Genomic DNA, 15235 nt, shown 5'->3' with positions numbered 1-15235 from the left:
GGGGGATGGCAATGAGCGCACATGCCCTATAGCAAAAACCTCTCAAAAAAAAGAAAAGAAAAAAAGAAATAAACAGATTTCCATGGAACTCAGGATTTTGCTGCAGGGTTGATCAGAAGTGGATTTGGTGGGGAACCAGCAGTTAGTGTAATGGCTATGTCGCTGGACTCCCACGTAGTCGACCGCGGTTCGCATCTCGGACCCGGTGGCTTAAATCTCACGCCGGGCGCGTGTGCGTGCGTGCCCAAGATCCCGAGAGGAGAATGGAGGAGAAGGGATTGCGGCGTGACCATCCCCCCTGGGGGGCGACTTCTCGCTTTCTGTCTCTATGTCTCTGTCTGTCTGGCGAGTCCACGCGCCCTATAGCAAAAACCTCTCCAAAAAAAAAAAAAAGAAGTGGATTTGGTGGTGTCGCTGATAAATATTATCAACAGGATATCTTTTTTCTCCCATCTGTTATTTTATTTGAGTCACAACTAGAGGATAGTTTTAAATCCTTGGCAACATAAAGGCAGCAGCTTGATTCTTTTCTGGTTTAGGACTTTAAAGAATAAAGTATCTCCAAAAGGAAATTAAGCCCAGCCATGATGGCACAAGCAGTAGGGCACCACTGTGCAAGACTGGAGCCACACTCAGGATTGGGGGTAGGCTCAGTTCCCAGACCAATCTAAAGCAGACTGGGTGTGGTGGATGTGTTGTAATCCTACCTAACTGGGAGACTGGGGCAGATGAATTGTGGCATGGGAGACCTGGGCAGGGGTACTATGGCATGGCAATACGGTCTTGAAAAGACCTTTCTCTCTCTCTCAAAAAACAAAATAGATAGAGAAAGAAAAAGGAAATTTGACTGCATTGGATTGGAAAAATATAACTTTATAACTTCTATAACTAGTTATTAATAGATTCTAGAACAAATCTCTGAGCAATTCTTTACAGTCGAGTAAGAGCTAAGGTAAAAGCACATGCATGGGCCAGGTGGTGCACAGGGGTAACTCAACAGGATTCACATGGGAACAGTCTTGAGTTCATGTTCTGGAACCTCCCTGAACATGCTATGCTGGGCATGTGTGCATGCGCCCATGGTCAAGGCCAATTAGGACTTGGGGTAGATCATGGTGTCAAGACCCTCTTGGGGGTGCTTATCTCTCTCTCCCCCTTTCTATCTTTTTTAAAAAAGAGCAATCAGGGGCCAATAGGTGACGTAGTGGTTAAGGCACTAGACTCCCACATGGTGAACCATATTCAAGTCCTGGCTTGGTAGCTTAAAACTCATGTCAGGCATGTGTGCATGAGAGCCCAACATCCTGAGAAGAGAATGGAGGAAAAAGGATTACTGCATGGCCATTGTCCAGGGGGGGGGGGGGATCTGCTGGGCCATTGCCGGGGGGGGGGGGTGATTTCTCACTTTCTCTCTCTCTCTGGGAAGTGCACACACACACATCCTATAGTAAAAATCTCTCTAAAGAAAAAAAAAAAACAGTGCCATCAACCTTCCAACACTTTCTGGAAATAGTTTATGAGAAATTTTGGTGTAAGTTATAAAATTACTTTTTGCTCTCTCTTTCTATAGCTTCACTATTTATTTTTAACTCAGTATTGATGAAAATTATAGCCTCACTTTTCACACAGCTAAAAATTCAAGTGACCTAAGATACATTATTACTGTTTAGAAAATATTATGGATAATGAGGATACAAACTTCTTTTTGTGTCTCTTCAGCATTCTTGTAATCATCAAAACATTAGCTTCCATATTTACCTGGCAGGGGAGATACCATGATCATGAAGGTAGTTTTCCCAAGGCAAGGCTTATCCATTGTACTCCGGATGTGCTGACCCCTGCGATTTCTCCAAATGTGGGAAACTCGACTGCATAATTTGTGGTAGTGGGGGACTGCATTCGTGCTCTCCCCTAAAACAAAAATGATATAAAAATTAAATTTAAAAAACCCCAGCAGCTTCCTTTCTTCTTGTTTCCATGCTTTTTATTATCCAAACAATATTCCATATTAGCAAACTGAAAGCTCTTCAGTGTTTTTATAGCTGAATAGTATCCCACTTGTGTATATAACATTGTTCATTTTACCAGTTTTCCATAAATCAGTAGTTCTCGACAGGAGTGTGGAGAGATTTTGCCTCTCCTCCAGAGGACACTTGGAATTGTCTGCAATCATTTTTTCATGGCGGGAAGGTGCTGCTGGCATCTAGTATGTGGAGGTCAGGGATGCTGCTAAACATCCTACAATGTACAGGATAGCCCCACAACAAAGAATCTTCTGGTTCAAAATGTCAATTAGCATGAGACCGAAAATCTCTGGTATGGGAATCAGCAGATGGCAAAATGGTTATGTCTCTGGACTGTCATGTAATCAACCATAGTACAAGTCCCAGACCTGGTGGCTTAAAACTCATGCTGGCCCATGTGTGTGCACCTGAGATCCCAAGAGGAGAATGGAGGAGAAGGGATTGCAACGTGGCCATCCTTCCTGGGGGGTGATTTCTCACTTTCCATCTCTCTGTCTCTCTCTGTCTGTCCAGCAAGTGCATGCACCCTACAGCAAAAATGTCCCTAAACAAACAAACAAACAAAAATCTCTGGTATAGGTGGGTACTTGAACTATTTCCAGTCTTTGGTTATTGCAAGCAAATAAATAACCTCGTAAATTTGTCATAGCGTATAAATGCAAAATATTTTGAAGATTAATTGCTGGAAGCGAGATTGCTGGGTTGAAGAATAAGTGTGATTCTGGGGCCAGCTGATGGCACGATGGTAGCACAATGCTCTATCAGGTTGGACCCACATGGGGGTCCCCACTTTGTGTCCTGGGGCCTCCCTGTATACCCCAGGAGTTCGCCCATGATCTGGGCTGGCTGGGGCTGAGAGTAGATCTTGGTACAGGGATCTTCTTGAGGTTGCCTCTCTCTTTTACTCTCTCTCTTCTTCTGAGTCTCTCTCTTTTCCTCTGAGTCACTCTTTCTTTCTCCCTCTGTCCATCCCTCACTGTCAGAAGAGATGAATAAATAAACTTACAAAAAAATAATAAATGCAATTGAAATACCCTCCAAATGCCCTCCAGAGGAGTGTGGATTTTGCACACTCAGCAGCAGTTTATTTATTTCTATAAGCTTATCAGCAAAATATGTAGTTGCACATTTGTTCCTTTAGCAATCTGAGACATGAAGGATGTTATCTCAGCTAGTTTTAATTTTCAATTTTCTTATAATAACATCTTTTTATATGGTTAAGAGCCACTTGAATTTTATTTTATGTTGCCTTAGAATGAGACTGAAATAGTTACCTGAACAGCGGGTGGGTTTTTCAGAGGAAGGTCAGTAACTAAAGCCAAAGTTTAAACAGAGTGATAGAATCTACACTTTTTTTTTTTTTGGAGAGGTTTTTGCTATAGGGCGCGTGCGCTCACCAGACAGACAGAAAGAGACAGAGAGACAGAAATCGAGAAATCCCCCCTCAGGGGAGGGCGCCACAGAGAGAGATAGAGAGACAGAAAGCAAGAAATCACACCCCTCCCCCAGGGGGGATGGCCATACTGCAATCCCTTCTCCTCTATTCTCTTCTCGGGATCTTGGGCACGCACATGCGCCTGGTGTGAGTTTTAAGCCACGGATCCGGGATGCGAACCTCAGTCAACTACTGCTAGTCCCGGAATCTACATTTTTATCAAGGCATCTGAAGATACAAAATGCTAGAAGTCTAGTCCAAGCCAATATGTTAGAAAGAGAAGAATAAGGGACCAGAAGATGGCGCTATAATGGTTATGTCACTGGACACCCACATGACTGATCATGGTTTGAATCCCAGACCCAGAGGCTTTAATCTCATGCTGGGCATGTGTGCATGCAGGCCCAGAATCCTGAGAGGAGAATGGAGAAGAAGGAATTGAGGCGTGGCCATCTCCTCATGGGGCGATTTCTCACTTTCTTTCGGTCTCTATCTCTCTGGCAAACACACGTGCTCTATAGCAAAAATCTCTCTGAAAATAAAAAAGAAAGGAAAGAATGAGAAACATCAGGGCCAGCAGGTGGCATGGAGGTTAAGGCATCTGGATCCCACATGGTCAACTGAGAGGTTTGAATCCCAAAGCTGGTGGCTTGAGAATCATACTGGGTGTGTATGCGCGTGCATGCCCAAAATCCCAAGAGGAGAATGGATTTCTTACTTCTCTCTCTCTCTTTCTACCCAATGAGCACAGTTGCCCTATAGTAAACTATAAAACCAAACAAACCTGGAACCTTTCCACATGATTCAGTCTCACAGAGCATTGTGTTTTACCACTGCACCACTGTCTGGCCACCTCTTTCTTCCTTTCTAGTTTTTTTAGAATTATTTATTTAATTTTATTTATTACTATTATTATTTAATTTGCTGTAGGGCATGCGTACCCACCAGAGAGAGACAGAGAGAAGGAGAAATAGTGAGAAAGGAAACCACCAGGTCTGGGACTAGAACTGTGATTAGCCAGCCATGTGGGAATCCAGCACCTGATCCACCACACCACCTGCTGGCTCCCACTTTCTTTCTTTTTTTTTTTTAATTGTTTATTTTAATTTTATTTATTCATTCATTTTATTTTATTTTATTTTTTAAATTTGACCAGGAAGACACAGAGAGAGAGAGGTTGAGAGAGGGAAAGTGAGAAAGCAAGCCACCAGGTCCAAGACTTGAACTGTGGTTGGCCATGTGGGAGTCCAGCGCCCTTATCCACCATACCCCCTGCTGGTCCCCCCCTTTCTTTCTTTTTTTTTTTTGGAAAGGTTTTTGCTATAGGGCGCGTGCGCTCACCAGAGAGAGACAGAGAGACAGAAAGCGAGAAATCACCCCCCAGGGGAGATGGCCACACCGCAATCCCTTCTCCTCCATTCTCCTCTCGGGATCTTGGGCACACACGCACATGTGCCTGGCGTGAATTTTAAGCCACTGGGTCCGGGACGCGAACTGCGATCGACTACGTGGGAGTCCAGCAACATAGCCATTACGCTAACTGCTGGTCCCAACCCCCCACTTTCTTTTAAAATAAGTATTTTGTATGGAGTCTGGGCACAGGCACCAAACTACTAATCTCTATGTGTATTATGAGTAATTTTTAAAAAGTTTCGCTTTATAGTTTTTCATATTTTTTCATAAATAGCATCAATAATCTATAATCAGAAAAAATGTGTTTTAGAGGAAACTATTAGCTTATACATTTTGCATTTGTAAAAATGCAAAGGAAAAACTCATGTTATAATGAAAATGGTATACATTAACAAAGTTCCTTACGCATTACAACAACCAACCAACCAAACAAACCAAAAACCAAAAACCAAAAAACAACAAATAAGGCCAAAGTGAAAGTCATGTCATGAGTTTAAAGAGTTTTATTCCTAAAGAGACAAAATCTATTGATTTAAACAGTGGGACTATTGTCCTTAAGAGTACCAAACATTCTGAATGGATAGAAGCCTCCAGCCCTACACTGAGGGACTTCTGTGGCATAAAAGCAGTTGAGGATTTCTTCCCTTAAAAAACGATTTCTCAGGTTACAGCATTTGAGATTGTGAAAAATGTATAGAGTGGATCATGTTTCACTCTTTATTTGCACGGCCTGTTGAAGGTAGGTTAATACTGTGGGAATCTGTATTCTATTCACAACTCTGAATATGGACTTGTGGTATTTATACATCTAGAGTTTAAGTGATCACTCTTGCCACCATCTGCCCTTAGAGCTGCTGGTTCTAGTGTATTGTCCAGACATTGTACACTAGAGTTCATTCAAACAGAAGTAAATACCACAACAATTGGTGCTCTAAAACAAAATTTAGACCAATAATTTTCACATTATTGTGAAATCTAATCACTCGCCATCCACACTGAGTTCACTACAGAGTCCAAATGAATGCTTAGGAAAGTAAAAAGTGATTGTTCACTTGAGAAAAAAAAAAATCCTAAATGAAATCAACTGGGATTACAGAGTTCAATTTAAGAAAGTTACATAGACCTAGAGTTTTCCAAATTTGTCAGCTATGGATGTTGACTGATATTTATGACCTTCTTTCCCATTCCTATTCTGTTTCTTTTCAATCACAATATGGTGTAAGATTTTATTTTAGTATATAGCTTAAGATTTTTTTTTAAAGCCTGACCATTTAAAAAGAAAATTAAACAATTTAAAAGCAAAACCTGGGCCATCTGAGAGGGGCACGGTAATTAAGGCTCTGGATCTTACATAACTGAGTGTGAGGTTTGAGTCCTAGACCTGGCAGCTTGAAAACCTCACCGGGCATGTGTGCATGAGTGGCCCCAAATCCCAGGAGAATGAAGGGACTGTAGTGCGGTCATCCCTCCTGGGGAATGACTTCTCACTTTCCCTCTTTCTCTGTCTCTCTCTGGTGAGTGCAAGTATCCTATAGCAAAAATCTAAAACAAAACAAAACAAAAAAGCAAACCTTCCTGGAAGTGTAGATGTGTAAATGCAACCTAAAAAAAATAAGAGCAAGGACCAGTAGTTGGCATAATGGCTATGCTGCTGGACTCCCATGTAGTTGACCGCAGTTCAAATCCCAGACCCAGTGGCTTGAACTCATGTCAGGTGTGTATGCGTGCGTGTCCAAGATCCCAAGAGGAGAATGGAGGAGAAAGGATTGTGGTGTGGCCATCTCCCTGGGGAGACTTCTCACTTTCTGTCTCTCTGTCTCGCTTTCTTTCTGGCGAGCACACGTGCTCAATAGCAAAAAAAAAAAAAATTTTTTTTAAAAATAAGAGCGTAAGACATAAGAAATTTTTTAAAATAATATTTTATTTTATTTGTTATTATTTATTTAAAAACTACATGTGTGAATTTCAATATTTTGTAACAAAATAAACTTATATTTTAATTTTTATTTTCCCACAAACTATCTGAAGTCTCATCATATTTTCTAGCCTGGAGTACCTCTCATACCTGTGGCTATACCCCTATTAGGGGCCTGAACTTTGCTAAAGGCAGGAGGTTAATCACAGGTTGAGTTCTCTGAGAAAAAGACTCTGAGATGGAAATGAGCAGGAAAGAAGTTCTCTTTGGAGTCTCTTGGGAGCAACCCCTGAGGAGGAAGAGAAGGAAGCAAGACTGAAGAGAGAGGATTTTGCGGCAGTGAAGTTATGAGGCCTCAGCCGACCCCAGCAGAGCTCTGAAGGTAGAGAATTATCTCTAGCTGAAGCACGGGGGGCCTAATGGTTAACGATGCTGAGCATCTTTTCATGTTCTTTTTGGTCATTTTGCAACTCTTCTTTGAGAAATATCTATTCAGAACCTTTGCTCACTTTAAAAATTGGGTTATTGTCTTTTATTGTTGAGTTGTAAGAGCTCTTGATATTGAATATATTGAATATTTTCTAGACAAAAACCTCTCAGATATATGATTTGCAAATATTTTCTCCCATTCTATGGACTTTTTTTTTTCTTTATGGCTTTCTTGATAGTGTCTTTTGAAGTACAAATTTTTTCATTCAGATAAAGTCCAACTCATTTTTTTGCTTGTGATTTGTTGTCATTATCTAAGAGCTCGTTGTCTAATGCAAGGTCACAGCTATAATTTCTTTCAAGGATTTTACAGTTTTGGGGGACAGCAGGTGGCATGGTGGTTAAGGGCACTGGACTCCCACATGGTTGACCACAATTTGAGTCCCAGACCTGGTGGCTTGCCCTCTTTCTCTCTCTCGCTCACTGTGTCCCTCTCTGGTAAAATTAAAGTAAGTAAATAAATAAATAAATTTAAATAAAAATAATTCTTAAAAAATTTTAAGAGTTTTTGGGACCAGCAGATGGCATATGGTTACGTCTCTGGACTCCCACATTTGAGTTCCAGACCCGGTGGCTTAAACCTCACACCAGGTGCATGTGCATGCATGCCCAAAATCTGAGAGGAGAATGGAAGAGAAGGGATTGCAGTGTGCTCATCCCCCTTGGGGGGTGATTTTTTGCCTTCTGTCTCCGTTTCGCTCTGTCTCTCTGGTGAGTGTACATGCCCTATGACAAAAATCTCTCTTAAAAAAAAGAAAAGAATTTTATAGCTTTTAGTTCTCACATTTAAGATTGTGATTAATTTTAGGGGCAAGTGGGTGGTATGGTGGTTAAGGCACTAGACTCCCACATGGCAGACCACAGTTCGAGTCCTGGACCTGGCAGCTTGCTTTCTCACTTTTCTCTCTTTCTCTCTGATCAAATTAAAATATAATAATAATATGTAAAATTAAATACAATAATTATTTTTTAAAAGATTGTGATTAATTTTGAGCTATCTTATGTATATGATGTACAAATATGAACTCAACCTGGACAAGAGCCTGTATAGTATAATACTTGAATAAATCTCAAAGCAATCCAGTGAAGTACTCTGACTGCTTAAAGAAGAGGGTTCTCTATCTGAATCTCTGTATGTACTGGCAAGAAAGCCCAGTATAAGCACTGTAGCTCCTGGCAGATTGCCATAGCCCATTCATATCCTGAGCACAGTCTTCAGAGTGAGTGGTGGTCCTGCATGTGTAAGAATATTCTTTATCTGAGGGTCAAAGAAAGGTTCTCTAGGCTCAGGGGATAACAATGCCCACTTCTCTGTTTGCACAGACAGGTGTCTGATAAGCCTCTTCTAGTGCTCTAGATATGTAAATAACTGCAGGTAAAATGGGGTTGAAGACATGGAGAAATCTTTTCAAAAGATTAAATCAAATTCAGCTGGCTGATTAGAGGTAACTTTTAGAAAGTTTTCAAAGTGAGCCAGCTCATGGCCTGGTGGTTAAAGTAGCAAGATCCCACATGGATGATCACTCAGAGTACTTGACCCAGTGACTTGAAAACCATGGTGTGTGCTTGTGTGTGCATGTCTAACACCCTGAAAGGATGGAGAAATTGAGAAGAGATTGCAGTGTGACTATGCCTTATAGGGTGGGGGTGCTTTCTCCTTGTTCCTCTCTCTCTGGCTGGAGCATGTACCCTCTGGAAAATTAGAAAAAAAAAGTTTTCAAACTATCAGTAGAAGAGTAGAAGTATTGTAAGAGCTAAATTGATATGTGCTTAGGAAAAAGTATTCTTTATAGGGGACCAGTAGGTGGTATGGTGGACACTCCCATATGGCCAACCACGATTCGAGTCCTGGACCTCATGGCTTACTTTCTCACTTTCTCTCTGTCTCTCTCTCTGGTCAAATTAGAATAAATGAATGAAAAAGCAATTAAATAAATATTTTTTGAGAGGTTTTTGCTATAGGGTGCATGCGCTCGCCAGAAAGACAGAGAGAGACAGAGAGACAGAAAGTGAGAAATCACCCCCCGGGGGGATGGCCATGCCGCAATTCCTTTTCCTCCATTCTCCTCTCGGGATCCTGGGCACACATGCACATGAGCCCGGTGTGAGTTTAAGCCAACAGGTCTGGTACTCAAACGATGATCAACTACGTGGGAATCCAGCAACATAGCTATTACGCTAACTGCTGGTCCCAATAATTATTTTTTTAAAAAAGTATTCTGTATAAAGTGTCTTGCCCAGTTCTCAGCAGAAGAAACTATTATTATTTTTTAAAATATTTATTATTTATTTGGCGAGCCCTCTCACCCTATAAGAAAAGCCAGAGAGAGAGAGAGAGAGAGGGAGAGGGAGGGGGAGATAGAGAGAGAGGAAAAATGAGAAAGGAAACCACCAGGTCCAGTATTCAAACCGTGGTCACCCATATGGCAGTCTAGTGCCCTAATCACCAAGCCACCTGCCAGCCCCTGTTATTTATTTATATTTTTAGAGAGAGATTTTTGCTATAGGGCATGTGTACTTGCTAGAGAGACAGGGAGACAGAAAGCAAGAAATCACCACCCACCACCCACTACCCAGGGGGAATGGTCATGCTGCAATCCCTTCTCTTCCATTCTCCTCTTAGGATTTTGGGCACGCATGCACACGTGCCATGTGTGGGTTTTTAGTTGCTGGGTCTGGGACTCGAACAGTGGTCAACTACTTGGGAGTCTAGTGATAAAACCATTATGCTATGTGTTGGTCCCCAGAAGAAACTACTGATTCTGTGATTGGGTGCTTGGTATAGACAGCTTTTGGTTAAAAGAAAAGGGTGGTATTTAAAGCTAACTGGATAGCTTAAAGACACGGGCCATAGATGTACATCAGCTGAGGGAATAAAAGCTAAGAACTAGTTTGCAGGGGCTGACAGGCAGTGTGGTGGTTAAGGCACTGGACTCCCACTTAGTCAACCACAGTTCAAGCCCCGGACCTAGAGGCTTGCTTTCTCACTTTCCCTCTCTCTCTATGTGTCTCTCTCTGGTCAAACTGTACAAAAGTAATAATACATAAAATAAAATAAATAATTATTTTAAAAAAGAGTCAGTTTGCAAAACTGAATCAATTAGTTTAAATTTGTTGAAGTTAGGTTGTTCTATAGCTGTACTCTATGTACTGCTTTAACATTTGTACCCTCGGATTTCCCTTCAAGAGAGCACAGTAGTTTTACTGTCTGATCAACCACCCAAGCACATTGTGCCAAGAACTGATAATGGAAAGTTTACGTCATTTGTAAAATACAGGAACATTTCCATTATTTCATTAATGAAAAAGAGAAATCTGTGAGTAACAATAGTCATTTATTAATTTGCAAATACTTATTGTGTAACAGGACACTAGGGATATCACAGCAAACAAAATGGTCTTGACTCTCATGGAGCTTATATATTCTAGTGAGGAAGACAGATCATCGAAAACATTTTTTTTCAAGTGGTAATGAATGGTATGAAGCAAAAAAAGGAAGTGGAGTCACTGAGACTTTCTGTTAAATGCAGGACAGTCTGAGTATGCTCCTGTTCACTTATCAATAGTGCCTAATAGTCATGATGCGCTTGTTTGGTACTAATCAGAATGGAAGTTTTTGTATCTTTTTTTATTTTTTATTTTTTGTTTAGGGTATGTATACTTGCCAGAAGCAGAGGGGGGGATAGTGAGAAATCATACCCCTGTGAGAATGGCAATGCTGCAATCTCTTCTTCATTCTCCTCAGGATTTTGGGTATGCACACACACACCACATGTGATTTTCAAGCCTCTGGGTCTGGGTCTTGAACTGCACCATTGGTAATGTGGGATCCAGTACCTTAACCTCCATTCCACCTGCTTATTCCAGAATGGAAAAATATGAGTACTCCTAGTGTCAAAAATTGTTTAACTTATCTTTACAAATCTGAGGTAGGTGTGATTATTCTTTCTAATTTACCATAGATGAAACCGAGCCTTAGTGAGGCAGACTGTTACACTATATATTGCTCAAAATTCACTGACTTAAAATAGCAGTCACTCATTTGCTCATGATTCTGTAATTTGGTCAGGGCTGAGTGGGGTCAGCATGTCAGCCCCCTATGACCTCAGCTGGTGTGGTTTGATAGGCTGAAGGATCCACTTCCAAGATGGCCCCTCTTGCAGGGTTAACCAGTTGGCACTTCCTGACAACTGGACACTTAGCTGGAGCCTCATCTTCCATGTGGTCTCTCCAAATAGCAAGGTTAGGCTTTTTTACAGCATGACAATCTCAGGGTGCTTAGACTTCTTAGATGACCACTGGCTTCCCCCAGAGCATAAAGATGGGAGATGCCAGGCCTTCTTTTTTTAAATAATTATTTTATTTTAATTTTATTTATTCATTCATTTATTTTAATTTGACCAGAGAGAGACACACACAGAGAGAGAGGGAAAGTGAGAAAGCAAACTACCAGGTTCTGGACTCGAACTGTGGTTGGCCATGTGGCAGTATTCAGTGCCTTAACCATCATGCCACCTGCTGGTCCCTGCGAGGCCTTCCTAATATGTGGACTCAGAAGTTCCAGAATGTTACTTCTGTTGGAAAGGTCACAAAGCCAGCCTAGATTCAATCAGAGGACTACACAGGGACATTAATTCAAGACTCAGGAAGCATGGCTCATTTGGGGCCTCCAATATAATTGACTATCCTAGTCTGCCCTTTGGCCTCTAAAGAATTACATTCCTGGGGCCAGCAAGTAGCATGGTGGTTAAGGTGCTGGACTCCTACATAGTGGACTGCAGTCGAGTCCCAGACCCAGAGGTTTGAAATTCATGCCAGGCATGTGTGTGTGTGCACACCCAAAATCCCGGGAGGAGAATGGAGGAGAGGGGATTTTGGCATGGCCAACCCCATTGGGGAATGATTTCTTACTTTCCCTCTCACAGTCTCTGTCTCTCTGGTGAGTATATGTGCCCTATGGCAAAAACCTTAAAAAAATTATATTCCTCCCACTTGTAAAATATACTCACATCTCCCAACATCTCCAAAAGTCTCATTCTGTTTTTGTATTGGCTCCAAATCTAGGATTTAACTGGAATCCTTACCTCATGGTACCACCAACCAGATGCTTAAGCCAGAAACTTATTTTCCTTAATTCCTCCCATTCTCTCCTGTTCCCAATCCAACACCCTATATTGTTGATCACCAACCAGATGCTTAAGCCAGAAACTTATTTATTTTCCTTAATTCCTCCCATTCTCTCCTGTTCCCAACCCTACATTGTTGATTTTACTTCCTAAACATCTCCTTAGTCCATCTTTCTTTCTTTTCTTCCTCCTCGAGTCTAAGCTACCATAATCTATCACCTGACTACTATAAAGCCTCCAAATGATCTCCCTCATGCCTTTCTGCAATGGTTCTCAACTGGGTAAGATTTTGCCCTATAGGGACATTTGGCAATATTTGGAGATCTTGGTTATCTCAACTCAGGCAGTAGGTACGTAGGCAGTGTGAGCAGCTGGAAATGCAGCTAGACATCCTACAATGCCCAGGACAGCCCCCACAACAAAGAATTAGCCATCCCCAAATGTCAATAGTGCTGAGGAAGAAAAACCCTGTAATCCTTTCTCCACTGAATAACCAGAGAGGCCTTTTTCAAATGCAATCATGTCAGCACTCTGCTAAAAACCCTTCAAGTTCTTCCCACTGATTTTAGGTTAAGAATATGAACCTGTTTGTATGGCTCACAGAGTCCTCTGCGGTGGGGCCGCTACCAGCTTCTTTAGCCTCAGCTTGTGTATTCTCCCCCTGGCTTTCTGTGCTCCAGCTGCAAAGGTCTTCAATTGTTATGCGCACATTGCATATAGGGCCTTGCTCACCTTTGTCAGTAATGCTCCCCATCCTGACATCTACCCCCCCATACCTAGTTAACTCACATTCACCTTTTAGATCATAATTTAAACAATTCTCCCTTGAGGAAGACTTCCCTAACCCTCCAGGCCAGGAATGAGCTCTATAGCTCTCTGAAGTATTCAGTCACAACAGTATGCAATCAGGCACTTAGTTGTGTCACTATTTGATTAGCACCTGGTCCCTCCGACACACTAATTTATAAGTACCAGGAGAGCTAGGTTGTGTCCATTGGGTCTGTAATCCCAGTTCCTAGGGCAATGGCCGAAATACACTTGACACTCAGCAAAATTTTAAAAATTGGGACCAGCAGATGGCATAATGGTTACATCACTGGATTCCCACATAGTTAACCGTGATTTGAGTCTTGAATCTGGTGACTTAAACCTCACACCAAGCTTGTGTATGTACGTGCCCAAAATCTCAAGAGAGGAGAATGGAGGAAAAGGGATTTGGGCATGACTTTCCCCTCAATGGGTTATTTCTTACTTTCTGTCTCTCAAAAAAATCTCTCTTAAAAAAATAATAGCCTTTTGGGGAGCTCTGTGGCCTGGTGGTTAAGGCAGCCAAGTCCTATATGGTAAACTATGCAGTTTGAAGCTATTCTGGTGGCTTGAAAAACATGCGAGGTGTGCATGTGCATGCCCAAATCCTGACAAGATGGAGAAAGGAGAACAGATTGGGCATGACCATGCCTTCTTCAATCCTGACAAGATGGAGAAAGGAGAACAGACTGGGCATGACCATGCCTTCTTCCTCTCTCATTGTCTCTCTATGTCTCTCTCTGGGGAACATATGTGCCCTGTGGCAAATAAAAAATAATAGCCTTTAATTTTTAGAATAGTTTTAGTTTCATGGAAAAATTGGATAGTAGAGATACCATATAATCCCCCAACTTCCAGTTTCCTGTGTTATTAACATGTTGCATTGGTGTGGCATACTTCCACAATTAATAAGCCAATATTGACACCTCATTATTAACTAAAGTCTATAGCTTACATTAATGTTTATTCCTTGTGCTGTACAATTCTATAACTTTTGACAAGTGCATAATGTCATGTAGCCACCATTATGGTATCATACAGAATAGTTTCACAGCCCTCGAAACCCTTTGTACTCCATGCCATCCTCCTCCCTTACCACCAACTTCTAGAAACCACTGATATTTCCATTCTTTCTATAGTTTTGTCTTTTCCAGAATGTCATATTAGTTAGAATAATACAACATGTAGCCTTTTCAGAGTTGCCCCTCACATTTAGCAATATGCATTTAAGTTTCCTTCATGTGTTTCCATGGCTTCACAGCCCATTTCATTTTATAGATGAATATTCCACTACATAAAAATACCAGTTTGTTTATCTGTTCATGTATTGAAGGACATCTTGGTTGCTTCCAGATTTTGGCAATCATGAAAAAAGCTGCTATAAACATGTGTGTGAAGGTTTTTGTGGAGCATACTCATTTAGATAACATACTGAAGTGTGTGATTGCCGGATCGCATAATAAGATTATGTTTAGCTTTGTGAGAAACTGCCAAACTGTCTTCCAAAGTAGTTGTGTCATACTCCAGCAATGATGAGAGTTTCTGTGGCTCTATATCCATACCAGAATTTAGTCTTGTCAGTCTTTTCTTTTCTTTTTTCTTTTAGCCATCTAATAGGTGTGTAGTTGTAGCTCACTATGTTAACTTGCAATTTTCTGATGACATAGAATGTTGAACGTCTTTCCACATGCTTATTTTTCCATATGTGTATCTTTTTTGGTAAGGTACCTCTTCAGATCTTTTGCCCATTTTTAAGTGAACTGTTTGTTTTCTTACTGTTGATCTTTAAGAGTTCTTTTGGGCCAGATAGTGGCACAGCAATAAAACATGACCTGCTTTGAGGCAATCCAACGTGGGCGGGTTCCTAGTTAACTTCTCTGAATAGTTTGGGCACACATTGCCCACTATCTAGGGCTTACTGAAGATTAGGGATGCACCATAATGTTAGGACCCTGTTAAGGGTGCTGTCTCACTGTTTGTCTCTGTCTCTCTCACTCATGGACAAAATAAACAAACAAAAAAAAAT

The 15235-nt window shown here is 41.3% G+C and overlaps 1 non-coding gene across 1 annotated transcript; it reads left to right on the top strand.

Annotated features, from left to right (window-relative positions):
- Positions 1 to 1750: 1750 nt before the first annotated feature.
- Positions 1751 to 1914, top strand: LOC114007288 (U1 spliceosomal RNA). Its single transcript, XR_003548918.1, has one exon. It is a non-coding gene; the product is annotated as a U1 spliceosomal RNA (small nuclear RNA).
- Positions 1915 to 15235: the final 13321 nt, after the last annotated feature.

This window comes from Tupaia chinensis, unplaced genomic scaffold, assembly GCF_000334495.1.
Source record: "Tupaia chinensis unplaced genomic scaffold, TupChi_1.0 Scaffold000023_1, whole genome shotgun sequence".
NCBI lineage: Eukaryota > Metazoa > Chordata > Mammalia > Scandentia > Tupaiidae > Tupaia > Tupaia belangeri.
This window is presented reverse-complemented; position numbering and strand designations above follow the sequence as displayed.